Source organism: Colobus angolensis, unplaced genomic scaffold, assembly GCF_000951035.1.
Source record: "Colobus angolensis palliatus isolate OR3802 unplaced genomic scaffold, Cang.pa_1.0 Scaffold113, whole genome shotgun sequence".
Taxonomy (NCBI): domain Eukaryota; kingdom Metazoa; phylum Chordata; class Mammalia; order Primates; family Cercopithecidae; genus Colobus; species Colobus angolensis.
The window spans coordinates 1,680,913-1,694,166 of NW_012112364.1; positions in this window are offsets into that span (position 1 = coordinate 1,680,913).

The following is a 13,254-nucleotide window of genomic DNA, read 5'->3' on the forward strand; positions in this document are numbered from 1 at the left end:
AGTATGTTGATACTGCAGGTTTTCCCCTACATCGCAAATGAACTCAGATCTACAAAACTCTGCACTTACATACAGTATTCACCTAAACGGCGAGGCCAAATGAGCCCTCCAGAAAGGGGTCCCTGGAGTATCTTGGCCGTGACTGTATTAATAGCCACCGTGAGGAGAAATGCAGCAGGAGACCCTTCTCACCCTGCTCCCCTCACACAACTAGGACTGCGAGGAGGTGGACCAAGGACTCCTCGGATGGGATTTGCATAATACCCTTTAATTAAATCTGCTGGCTAACAAGTTTATTCAACTCAGGCAAGGAATACTGCTCTCAGGCCTTTAGGGAAATCAATCCCAGCCCTCAAAACATTTGAGTCTTGTGTTGATGTATTCTTTTGTAAGGGTTGCCCTAACCTAAACATGACCACAAACCAGGTAGCTTAAAATATTTGCAGTCCCATAGCTTTAGAAACTGGAAGTCCAAGATCAAGGTATCAGCAGGGCCATGCTCTCTCTGAGGGCTCTAGGGAAGACTCTTTCCTTGCTTCTTCCAACTTATGGTGGCTCCTGGCGTCCCAGCGCTTGTGACAGCTCCAGTCTCTGCCTTTGTCTTCATAGGGCCTTCTCCTCCATGCCCAGAGCCCAAGGAGAATCCATGCAGGGAGATGGTTTGTCATGGGCCCTAACATGCACAGAGCTGAGAAAGGACTATCAGGCCCTCTCTCCTGCTCCCTTCTTAGCTGACCCCCCATGATTCTGCAGAATCTTGACCTAAGAGTCAGGCTACCCCGGCTGCCCTGCTGGCCCAGGCCCATCCAGGGGGCTCTTGCTTTGCTACTCTGAGCCCAAGTCCTTGTTTTAGCAACTTCTACTTTCAGTCAGTCAGAATTCCTATTTACAGAAACAGAAGCCCACTCAGACCTGTTCCAGCAGAAAGGAGATTTTTTTAAAAAGGTATAAGGAAGCTCCAGGAAGGCCAGAGAACCAGGATGAATGCTACACATTGTCCAATCTTCCCACAGAATTGCTCCAGGAGAGGCACCCACTGGCCCCAGACACAGACCTCATCTGCCGTCAGGCGCTCCGGACACTGCTGTTGGACCTCTGTCATTCTGCCTCTGAGAGCGCCCCCTTGCCTGGGCCAGCGGGAGTCTGTGACATCTGCCTGCCTCCCCATGACTGGCTTCCTGAGTGAAACCCAGCGCAGGCATGTCTGATTGGCAGATGTAATGTCTGTCTCCTGCGAGGGAGTCTGGGAAAGTCTCTGTTGTCTTCTCCCTTGAGGAGGGGACCTCCCCAAAATGAAACACTTAGGTATGATTCTAGCAAAATATGAACAAGATCTAGATGAGGAAAACTACAAAAGGACATGCGGAAGCAGGGCAGTTGGGTTAATACTGGGACTTGAGCAGGGTTCTCGACATTGCTCCACACTGGAGTCACCTGGAGCTTTAAAAAATACTGATGCTGGTGTTCAGTTCCTTCCCCTCGAATGCCGATGTCATTGGTCTGGTGCACAAACTGAGCACTAGGAGTTTAAAAATCTTTCCACATGATCCTTACATGCACCAAGGGTGGGGACCACCAGCCCAAGACACCTGGGCTGTCTGTTTGTGATTCACTTCACCAAGGCTTATTACCTGACGACAGGGAAATAGCCACAGCCAGCTTTACATGATAATTTCTTTCTTTCTTTCTTTTTTTTTTTTTTTTTTTGAGACGGAGTCTTGCTCTGTCGCCCAGGCTGAAGTGCAGGGCGCAATCCCAGCTCACTGCAACCTCTTCCCTCCAAGTTCAAGCAATAAACCTGCCTCAGCCTCCCAAGTAGCTGGGATTACAGGCACCCTCCACCATGCCCAGTTAATTTTTGTATTTTAGTAGAGACGGGGTTTCAAAATGTTGGCCAGGCTGGTCTCGAACTCCTGACCTTAAGTGATCCACCCGCCTCAGCCTCCCAAAGTCCTGGGACTACAGGCGAGAGCCACCGCACCCGGCCTAAATGATAATTTCAAGTTTGCATTATGCTGTGAAATTCAGCTATCTTGCTATTTTTCCTATCCTAATCATTAGAAAATTGTACTGTGTGGCATAATTTGGAATCTTAATGAGAACTACTTTCTTAGCCTTAATTGGATTCCAAGTTACATTAATCCTTTATAAAAATCTCTCAATATATTATGCTTACTATGCCAGAAATATTTTGTTAGCACTGCATTTTAAACAAGAGAAGAGAAAAAAGAACAGAGCAGATAGCTCATTTTAAAAACACTCTCAAAAGGCAAAAAACAGTCCTTCACACATACCACATTGCAGACGTGGATGTAGTCCAAGCTCAATTTGTAAAAACAAGACTTCTGCTTGTAGGAAACAGAAAACGCCCACCCAGGAAGCGGCAAGACCCTGCTTAGGCTACCTAATCTTTGTGCCTCAGTTTCCCAGGCAGGGAAGGAGTGGAAACCTACCCAGCTTTTCACTACCTTAAATGGGTCAAGGGCTTTATGTCTGCTGTACCACTTAATCCTCCCAGCAACTTCATGAGATAAACAGTATAAGACTTGCCTTAGTTCTGGGGAAACTGAGGTCCAAGAGACAGTGAGTAAATTGTCCAAAGTCATACAACCAGCAAAGGTGGAGACAGGATTCAGATGCATGAGTCCAAAGCCCCTGTTCTGTCTACACTGGTCTGCTATCACAGTTCTGACTGAGATCAAAAACTGGTTCAGCCTTGAAGACATCAGGCTAAGTGAAATCTGACAGACCAAAAAAAGGACAAATACTGCATGATTTCACCGAGAGAAGGGACCTACAGCAGTCAAACCCACAGAGACAGAAAGTGGAATGGTGGCCAGGGGCTGAGCAGAGGGGAGGAGAAGAGTTATCGTTCAATGGGGACAGAGTCTCCGCTTGGGAAGGTGCAAGGCGTTCTGGGGGTGGGGGGTGGTCACGGTGGCACAACAGGGTACTTGATGCCCCTGAACTGTGCACTTAACAATAGTTAAGATGATAAATTTTAGGAGTATTTTACCACCATAAACAAATAAAAACTTACATTTAAAAAATTTAAGAAGTTTAGAGAAATAAGCAGATAAAGGGGTTATGGCCCACTTTACAGCATGGAAACTGGTGGAATTTCGAAGCCTGAGACTGCCAACCCCTCAGCTGGCTCCTGCCACCCGTGGGCGATAGAGAGAGAGAGAGAGATACAGAGGGTGAGAGCAAGCACCAGCCCAGAGCACCTGCTGTCCTGTGTCAGGTGACCTATGACGACTGCTCAGTACCAGACCCCACCGGGAGGCCCATCGCATTAACTGCCATGAGACCAGGAAGACGGGCCTCTGTGATGGGCTTGCCCCCCTCACCTCTGAAAGGGACTCCTCCCTTCCTTGGAAGAGCAGAAATACAGTCCCCAAGGGCAGAAATGTTCCCAGCTTCGCCTGGGGACTTGTCAGGAATGCATATTCTTGGCCCCCGCCCCAGACCTTCAGAAACAAAAACTCTGAGGGCGGGGCCCAGCAATCTGCATTTTAACAAACGCTTCAGGTGACTCTGACGCCCGCTGAAGTTTGAGGCCCACCTGCATATGTCACTCCGCATAAGGAAAACACCGGCACCTCTGCACCCACGGGACCTTTTTGTTCAAAGCGGTAGCGGTGAAGTCCCAACCCCCACTGCATATGGGAATCGCTTTCAGAGCTCTAGAAAATATTGGTGCCCAAGCCCCACCCCCAGAATCCTGACTTAACGGATGTGAAGTGGGAGTTCCAATGGCGACAAGGGGTGTCCAGACCACTTTCTAACTCACCCATGCCCTTTAATCCTGGCCTGGTCTCCTCACTGTTTAGGTGAGGGAGAAAGGACAAAATGGAGGAAGGTGAACAAGATGGAGCAGTACCTGCTGCTTCTGGGTTCTTCATCACCAACTTAGCCGCGCGCGGGAAAATGGCAGCCCGCGCCCGGGAAGATGCAGATCAACCGAGCATGCGCCAGGTGACGTCAATCCGAAGAGCCCGAGACTTACCCGGCCGCACCTACGGAACGCCCCTATCACGCCCTTATCCCGCCCACTGCCCTCCCGCTTCCAGTGCCAAAGCATAAACGGCCGCTGCCGGCAGGAGCCGCCCTGACTTCTTTGGCCCCCGCATTCGTGGACCGGGGAGCGTCACCCGAGAGCGCCGGCACGACTTCCCTGGCCCCCCACACGTGAGGACCAGGGAACCTCACCCGTGTGTCCATATTTGCAATAAAGGGCTGCCGCTTTCTTATGTACTTTGGCCTCATGTTTAATTACTTAGCTCTCCTAAATTAAGTTACATTAAATTAAGACACTCACCAGCCACGGTGCTTCCCGGCCCTTCTTAGACCAAAGGCGGGCTGAGGTCCCGGGGAGGGGTGAGAGAGGTCCAAGAGACAGTAAGTAAATTGTCATCTCGGTGGTCTCCCTCACTGCTGTCACACAGCTCTGGGCACACGTGGGACATCTGACCGAAGAAAAGCAGACCCCTGAGAGGCAGCGTTCAGAAGCTAATAATGTATTTATGCAGCCTCGAGGGAATGGTGAACAAGCTTGTAGCATGAGGCTGCGAAGATCGCTGTGAGTTCTACAGAGACAGGGAAGTTCTGAAGCAAAATTAGACCGTTGGTTTCCAGGTGGAACGGTCTTCCGAGGAGTTGCCGTAGATTTCACTGTAGGCTACAAAGACAAGACATTCCGAGGTGTAAACAAACAGACCGTTCACAACTCGCCGTGAGGAGTCAGAGGAAGAACACCGGAAGTCGACAAATGTAGACTGAATGCAGACGGTCTTGGTGGCACAGGCCACATTGTCAGAGTCGCCGGGGCAGCCTCGGGTAGAGTCACCCTCAGTGGGCTGACAGTGGTGTGCTGTGAACTGTCCTGCTGCCCAGGATCTTACTCGGGATCCTGTCGGCGAAGGCAGAGCCTTTCCGCTGTCTTCATACGGAATGTAAAACTTGAAGGGCAGGACTTCTGCTGGTGAGAACTGGGTATTTAGGAGTTGTTGGGCCTCATTCCCTTGTGAAGCCTCTAGGCCTGCTCTCCTGTGCACGCCTTTACGGGAGAGGGTCACAGAAGGGCTTTGACACCGAGCCACGGCAGGAGTTCCCGGAGCTGGGCGGAGGGGCATGTGAGGCCAAGGCAAACAGGTCCTGTCTTCTATTCCGGAAACCCTGATTTCACGCTGCGATCTATGGTTGCGTCTTTTTGATCTTCCTTGGGCTTAGGTAGTGTCTTCTTTGAAGTCCAGCCTAGTCTTTATTTTTAAATGTATTTGTTATTTCAATAGGTTTCTGGGGAGCAGTGGTGTTTGGTTACATGAAGAAGTTATTCAGTGGTGATTTCTGAGGTTTCGGTGCACCCATCACCCAAGCAGTGTACCCTACACCCAGCGTGTAGTCTCATCCCTCACTCACCTCTCACCCTCTCCCGCGAGTTCCCAGAGTCCACTGTATCATTCTTATGCCTTTGCATCCTCACAGCCTAGTCTTTCCACACCCTGGGGATAGGAAAACAATAGTTGTAAGTCCAGCTTTACTGAAGGAGGAGTAGAAATTCCCAGAAGCTAGTGGAAGCCAGTTTTTTTTTTTTTTTTTTTTTGATTGGGACACCAAGAAGGAGACGACTAACAAATGGGACAAGAGGAGGTGATGAGAAGCTCCAGGGATGAGAAGCAGCCGCGAAACCTCGGCACTCAGAGATGCGCTGCGTGTGAACTTTATTATGTCTCTGGGGTGATGTATATATGTTTCTTCCCAAATAATTCTGCTTCTTAAAGTCCCCCCCAGGATTATTCAGAGAAAATACAGAAGAACCTATAGGGAGTTGGGAGTTAAACAGAGATTCTGGAAGTCAGACAGTACTTCCACAAAAACCTTCCGCCTGCCTGCCACCCTACAATGTCCCTCTCCCAAGCTCCACAGAGGAGACGTTCCTTCGTGTAGGAAGCGTGTACTTTCAAACAGGGTCAGTCTTGGGAAGTCTGGAGTTCCAGAATGAGTTCCTCTAATTATATACCCTTCATGAGAAGGCCCAGGGGTGGTACCCACCTGGGGACTGGGCAGCCAGGTGACCTGAGGGCACGGGGGAGGCAGGGGCAGGGGCAGGGGGATGAGGCAGGTGGGAGGGCTCCAGGTACCACTCCTGGACCTGCAGGGGAGCTGAGGGGCCCTGGCGACACCTGGCATCTCCGAACATCTTATCCTAGTCCTTTCAAACATGCTGAGACGGGGATGCCTCCGAGGCAACCTGAGCACCACTGACACCCAGTGGAAAGCCTCTGAACTTCTCTGCAAGCTGGCTTCCTAGAAGGCCTGGCACTGTGATCTAAACTCGCGACAACATGCATCACGATGGTAATAAAACAATATCTGACATTGTTTTGTTACTTCCCAGCCCCCAGCAAGCTAGGGAAGAGTCCTTATTGTCACCGAATTTAGATTCACTGATGCTTATACCACACTCTAAGGGGTAGGTGCCATTCTTAACAGGGATCAAGGCTCCCAAAGGTGAGCGACCTACCCAGGGCCGCATAGTGACTGAAGGGCAGATGCATGACTCGCGTGACTGCAAGGTCAGCGCCCTTCACTTTCGAACACACTCCCCCACCGCCCCACCCCAGCAGGCAGGCCGCACACAACACTGCCTGGACCCTTCCCATCGGGCCTCTGTGCTGAGTGATGGGGCAGGTGGGATACACACATGCATACACACATGCACACATGCATGCACACAGGCACACACACACATGCATGCACAAATGCACACACATGCAAACACACGTGCATGCACACACACACATGCACACACCCAGAGACACTCGGGGCTTGCCCCTTTGCTGGACTCGGGCCCCACTTTGAGCTCTGTTCTGAGTGGCCCTAGGTCAGCCCACTTTCTCCTCTCTAGCAAACCTGTGGGCTGGAGCAACAGAGCCACAAGGCAGCACCTTTGTGAGCAGCTGCCCAGATGGAAATGGCTGATGACGCTGTTACTCTTCCAGTTCAGGGTCATGGATGGCCTGAATACATCCCAGCAGCTCAGGGTGCAGGATGGGAAGCAGCCCTGCTCAGGACGCCATCCCTTGCAGGACTCACCCACACACCCACACTCACTCAGACTGGGGCAATGTAGACACACCACTGAACCTAACATGCACAACTTTGGGGTGCAGGAGGAAACTGGAGAACCACGATAAAACACACGCGACGTGGGGGCAACTGCACACTCCACACAGACGGTGACCCAGCTGGGAAGCATATTTTTTTCTCATCAAATATAATGAATGACGTTGATCAAAATGACATTATTCAAGGACTTGCTGTACTTCATTCCTTCATTGTCCTCCTTGCACTAGAGGCAGTAGCTGTTCTTTTGCATCTACCAATTCTGGACTCCTGTGGGTCTTCTTTTACCTCTTTTAATAATGAACCACCTTATCCTGTTCTACCTAATAATTCTTTATATTAAAATATTCAAATTTAAATAACCAGTCTAGCTTGTCTTCCGCTTGGAAGCTGACTGGCTGAGCCCCCTAGTGGCAGGGTTACACAGGGGCTGCTTGCGAAGGCAGGAAGGCATGGGACAGGGTCCCAGCTTGGTGTCAAGGCAGGGTGTGGAGGAGGACGTTGGGGTTAAAAGACTCCGTACCTGGAACAGAGGTAAAATAAAGATCTTTTCAGCCCGGGCATGGTAGCTCATGCTTGTAATCCCAGCACTTTGGGAGGCCGAGGCAGGTGAATCACCTGAGGTCAGGAGTTCAAGACCAGCCTGGCCAACATGGTGAAATGCTGTCTCTACTAAAAATGCAAAAATTAGCCAGGCATGGTGGTGGACACCTGTAATTCCAGCTATTCGGGAGGCTGAGGCAGGGGAATCACTTGAACCTGGGAGGTGGAGGTTGCAGTGAGCCAGATCATGCCACTCATTGCACACCAGCCTGGGCAAGAGAGCAATTCCATCTCAAAATAAATAAATAAATGAATATCTTTTCAGATGAGCATAATAAGAGTTTGCCACTAGCAGATCCTCACTAAAGAAAGTTCTAAAATAGCATACTTCAGGAGAAAAGAAAAGGACCTCAAATGGAAGGTCTAAAATATACAAAGAAATTATGAGCCATATAAAGATAAACATTGTGATAAATCTAAAAGGACACTGACTACATGAAACAATTCTATCTTATGAGGTTATGATAAAGAGAAAAAAAACCATGTAAGTCAGACAAAAAAAGATTGCTAGGGGCTGAACTGCCTCCCAACCCCCATAAATTCATATGCTGAAGTATTTGGTATTTGGAGACAGGGCCTTTGGGAGGTGAGTAGTTTAGATCAGGTCAGGAGGGTGGATCAGGTCAGGAGGATGGGATTAGTGCCCTTAGAAGAAGAGCCTCCTGGGGAACCATCTCTCTCTTTCTCTCTCTCTCTCTGTCTCTCCCTCTCTTGCCCTCCATGTGAAGACACAGTGAGAAGGCTGCCATCTGCAAGCCAGGAAGAGAGCCCTCACCAGATGCAGAATCATCTGGCACCTCAATCTCAGACTTCTAGACTCCAGAACTGTGAGAAGATTAATCTGGGTTGTTTAAGCTGCCCAGTCTGTGGTATTTTGTGACGTCAGCCTGAGCTGACTAACACAGAGGCAAATGGGGTAAGGCCCGTGTGCCATCCCAGAGGCACTTGAGCACGGAGCTGTGTCCTGGTGGTGAACACTCACGCATTCCCCTGCACGACCTGGCCAGTGTGCGTTCTGACTGATCTATGTGTGTGTCACACTGGCTGTTAAAATTCTTTTTTTTTTTTTTTCTTGAGACAGAGTCTCATTCTGTCACCCAGTCTGGAGTACAGTGGCGCAAATTCAGCTCACTGCAACCTCTGCCTCTCAAGTTCAAGTGATTATCCTGCCTCGGCCTCCCGAGTAGCTGGGATTACAGGCACTTGCCACAATGCCTGGCTAATTTTTGAATTTTATTAGAGACAGGGTTTCACCATGTTGGCCAGGCTGGTCTCGAACTCCTGACCTCGAGTGATCCACCCGCCTTGGCCTCCCAAAGTGCTGGGATTACAGGCATGAACCACTGTGCCCAGCCTATCGTTTTTTTATTACCCCTGGGAAAAATTATTGGTTAACTTTAGACTTTGATACATTGTTTCCATATTGTAATTCTTAATGATTTTTTAAAATATAAAAAATAAAGGAAAAATTAGAATGATTAAAAAAATAAATCCAAGTGAAGGCAAGAAAGGAGGGGAGAAGAATGAAGAACAGATAAAGCAAAAGTACAGCTTCACCTGTTAGCTCTAAACAACAGATATAAGAAGTCATATTAAACTTAAGTTTTTCCAACTAAAATACAAAAGCTGTCAGAACGGAAAGAACAAAAGTATTTGTGTTAACAAGAGACATATCTAAAACATAAGGATGTGGAATGTTGAAAGTGAGAGGAAAAGATAAACCAAGAAAATGTGAATTTTAAAAAGTCAGTGGAGCATTAGTAATAGCAGACAAAATAGATTTAAAACAAAGAAAATTACTAGAATGTAGTTCATGTCATAAAGCCAGGAGTTCCCTCCAGAAAGATACACACATTTGGTTAAAAGAACAGAGTCCAGAGTCAGCCCATCTATCTCAGCCCGGCTCTGCTCCTTTCTGTGTGTGTGATCTTCAGCATGTTACTTAATCTCTGCTGCTTTCACTGTCCTCCTGTGAAAATGGGGATAATACTCATACCTCCCTCTAAGGGAGCTAGTATGTAACGAAGGCAGTTAGAACAATGCCTGCCATGGGTGTTCACAGCAGGCACTACATAAACAGGACATGAAATTACAAACCCTAATAATAGGTATCAAAGTATGTGAAGGAAAGATTGATAGAACTTCAAAAATAAAGAGATACTAGTCCAAATTCTTTTTGAGACAGAGTCTTGATCTGTCACCCAGGCTGGAGTGAAGTGGCATGATCTTGGCTCACTGCAACCTCCACCTCCAGGGTTCAAGTGATTCTCCTGCCTCAGCCTCCCAAGTAGCTGGGATTACAGGCACGCACCATCATGCCCAGCTAATGTTTGTATTTTTAGTAGAGACGGGGTTTCACCATCATGGCCAGGCTGGTCTCCAACTCCTGACCTCAAGTGATCTACCTGCCTCTGTCTCCCAAAGTGCTGGGATTATCGGCGTAAGCCACACACCTGGTCTGGACATTTTTTTTTTTTTTTTAACAGACATCCTCTCAGTGATTAATAAAAATTCAGTAAGAATATAGAAGAGTGAACAATACACAAAAACTTAAATCAATGGACAGATATAAAACACTGCCTCCAATAACCTCAAGTACACTATTTTCTAAAACTGGCTATATCCTGGATCATAAAGTAAATCTCATCAAATTTCATAGACAGCATGTATGCTATCATGCAAAGTGTCTTCTAAAACTACAGTGCAATAAAGCAAGAACTAAAATCCAAAAACCTAAGCAGAAAATCCTCATCTGTTTGGAAATTAAGAAACCTGCTTCTGAATCACTCACACATGCAAATTAGAAAATATCTTGAACTGAATGTTAATTAAAAGACTCCATATCCCAACTGATGGAATTTAATTAAGCAGAATGTAGTAAAACCATAGCCATAAAATGTGTGTGATGGAAAAGATGATTGAAAAATAATGAACTAAGAGTCCATCTCACGAAGTTAGAAAAAGAACAGTAAAATAAACCTGCAGAAGTGAGAAAGAAAGAAATCATAAAATTCTGAGCAGAAATAAATAAAATTGAAAACATAATAAAGAGGACCAACAATGCTAAAGGTTGCTTTCTAAAAAAAAAAAAAAAAAAAGCTAATAAATTTGGCATAGCACCAGTGAGCCAGACTCGGAGGCAAAAGACAGCGCAAACCGCTTTCAATAGAGCATCACAATGGTGGTTGCTGGCATTAAAAAGATGACAAGAGAATATAACAAACAACTTTTTCCTGAAATTTAGAAGAAATAATCTAATTTTTAGGTAAAGATAACTTATCAGAACTGACTCAAGAAGAAATGAAAACCTAGAATTGCCCTACAAACAAGAGAAATTGAATCAGCATCAAAAACCAAAAGAAAAGCCCAGCCTCAGATGGCCTCACTCTTGAGTCTGGCCAAACCTTAAATTAAAGACCAAAAGTGCCAATCTTCTAAAAGCTTTTCTACAGAATAGAAAACAGCAAAAATGCTTGTTTGCTTATTTTATAAAGCCAACACAGCCTTGTTCCCAAAATAAAAATAGTTTTAAAAAGGAAAATTGTAGACTAATCTCACTCATTAAAATAAATATAAAACTTCTAAACAAAATAGTAACAAAATAATGTAATCTGTAGTTAACGGGTTGAGGGAGAAAAGTCACATGAACATTTGAATAAATATAGAAAGTCATTTGTAAAATTCCACACCTACTTGTGATTTTTTTTAAACAAAACTTTAAACTAGAAGTGGAAAGAAACTTTTATTAATCTGAGGAAGCTATTTTAAATAAAGATTAGAAAAGAAAGCTATTCATTACATAGACATATGTATATATGTACAAACACGTGTATGTATGTGAAACATATTTAAAATGAAAGGATATGGAAAGTTTCTTTTAAGTTATGAAACATATCCCAGGGAAATACAAATGAAAAGAAAGCTGTATATCAATTTTGGTATCAAAACTGTTTTAAGGCCAAAATTTTAAAAATCAGAAAGAAAAGGAAAGAGTATTAAAAATATAACTTAGATATTTTAAAATATTCCCTTGAAGCGAACAGATCAAGCAGGCAAATTATAACCAAAGGCATAGAAGCTTCTATTCATATTTCGAATAGTCTTGGTTAATTAGAGATTAAAGAGAGAATGCACCTTGCCTCTCAGTGCACACAGAACAGTCATGAACACGAGCAACACGTAAGCCCGCAAAGGAGCGCCCAATGCATACCAAAGAATTAGCAACATTCAGCCCATCTTCTCTAGCCTTATATAAAATTTAAAAAACCAATACCAAAAGTGGGAGGCTGAGGCAGGAGAACTGCTTGAACCGGAGGGTGGAGTTTGTTGTGAGCCAAGATCGCACCACTGCACTCCAGCCTGGTCAACAGAACGAGACTGTCTCAAAAAAAAAAAAAAAATCAATATCAAAAGGATCAATGTATATAATCCCATATGGATGAAAATCAGAAACAACACATAAATCAGCTTTGTAATAAAGGAGAAAAATAAGGAAAATTATTAAATATTTCACACTGAACGACAAGAAAATGGCCACATGCCAACATCTGTAGGACAAAAAGAGAGAAGAGGAATCAAACCAAATACTCATTTCTTTGAAAAAAGTTAGAACACAGACAAGCCAGTAGTAAAACCAATTAAGAAAAAGAGAGAAGCAATTCAAATTAAAAAAAAAAAAAATATATATATATATATATAAAAAGAGAAGGGGAAATGGACACATTCTGTTAAAAACTTGAAACACTGGCCGGGTGCAGTGGCTCACTCCTATAATCCCAGCACTTTGGGAGGCTGAGGCAGGTGGATCACCTGAGGTCAGGAGTTCGAGACCTTGTCGACATGGTGAAAACCCCATCTCTACTAAAAACACAAAAAATTAGCTGGGCATGGTGGCAGGCACCTGTAATTCCAGCTACTCAGGAGGCTGAGGCAGGAGAATCGCTTGAACCCAGGAGGGGGTGGTTGCAGTGAGGGGAGATTATACCACCGCACTTCAGCCTGGGCAACAAGAGTGAAACTCTGTCTCAAAAAAAAGAAAAAAATTAATTAATTAATTAAAAAAAAAAAGAATAGCTCAACAGCCAATTACCAAAACCTGAATAACCCTTTGAGGTAAGCACTATTCCTGCAGAGATGAGAAAACTAGAGAATTGGTCATTTGAATACCTTGCCCAAGGTCACAGAACAGAGCCAGGATTTGAACCCAAGCAGTCTGATTCTGTGACTTCTCTCTGCCCTGTGGTGGTGAATTCTATGTGTCAACTTGACTGGGCCACTGGGTGCCCAGATTAAACAGTGTTTCTGGGTGTTTGCAGATGAGATGAGCATTTGAATCTGTGGGCTCAGTAGAGTAGACTTCCCTCCCTAATGTACAGGGGCCTCAGCCAATCCCTTGAGGGCCTGAGTAGAACAAAAGGAGAAGGAATCTGCCCCTTTTGCTTCCCGCCTGCCTGCATGGGCAGATCTCATCTCATCTTTTCCTGCCCTTCAACTGGGATTTACACCTGGAGGCCCCTTGGTTCC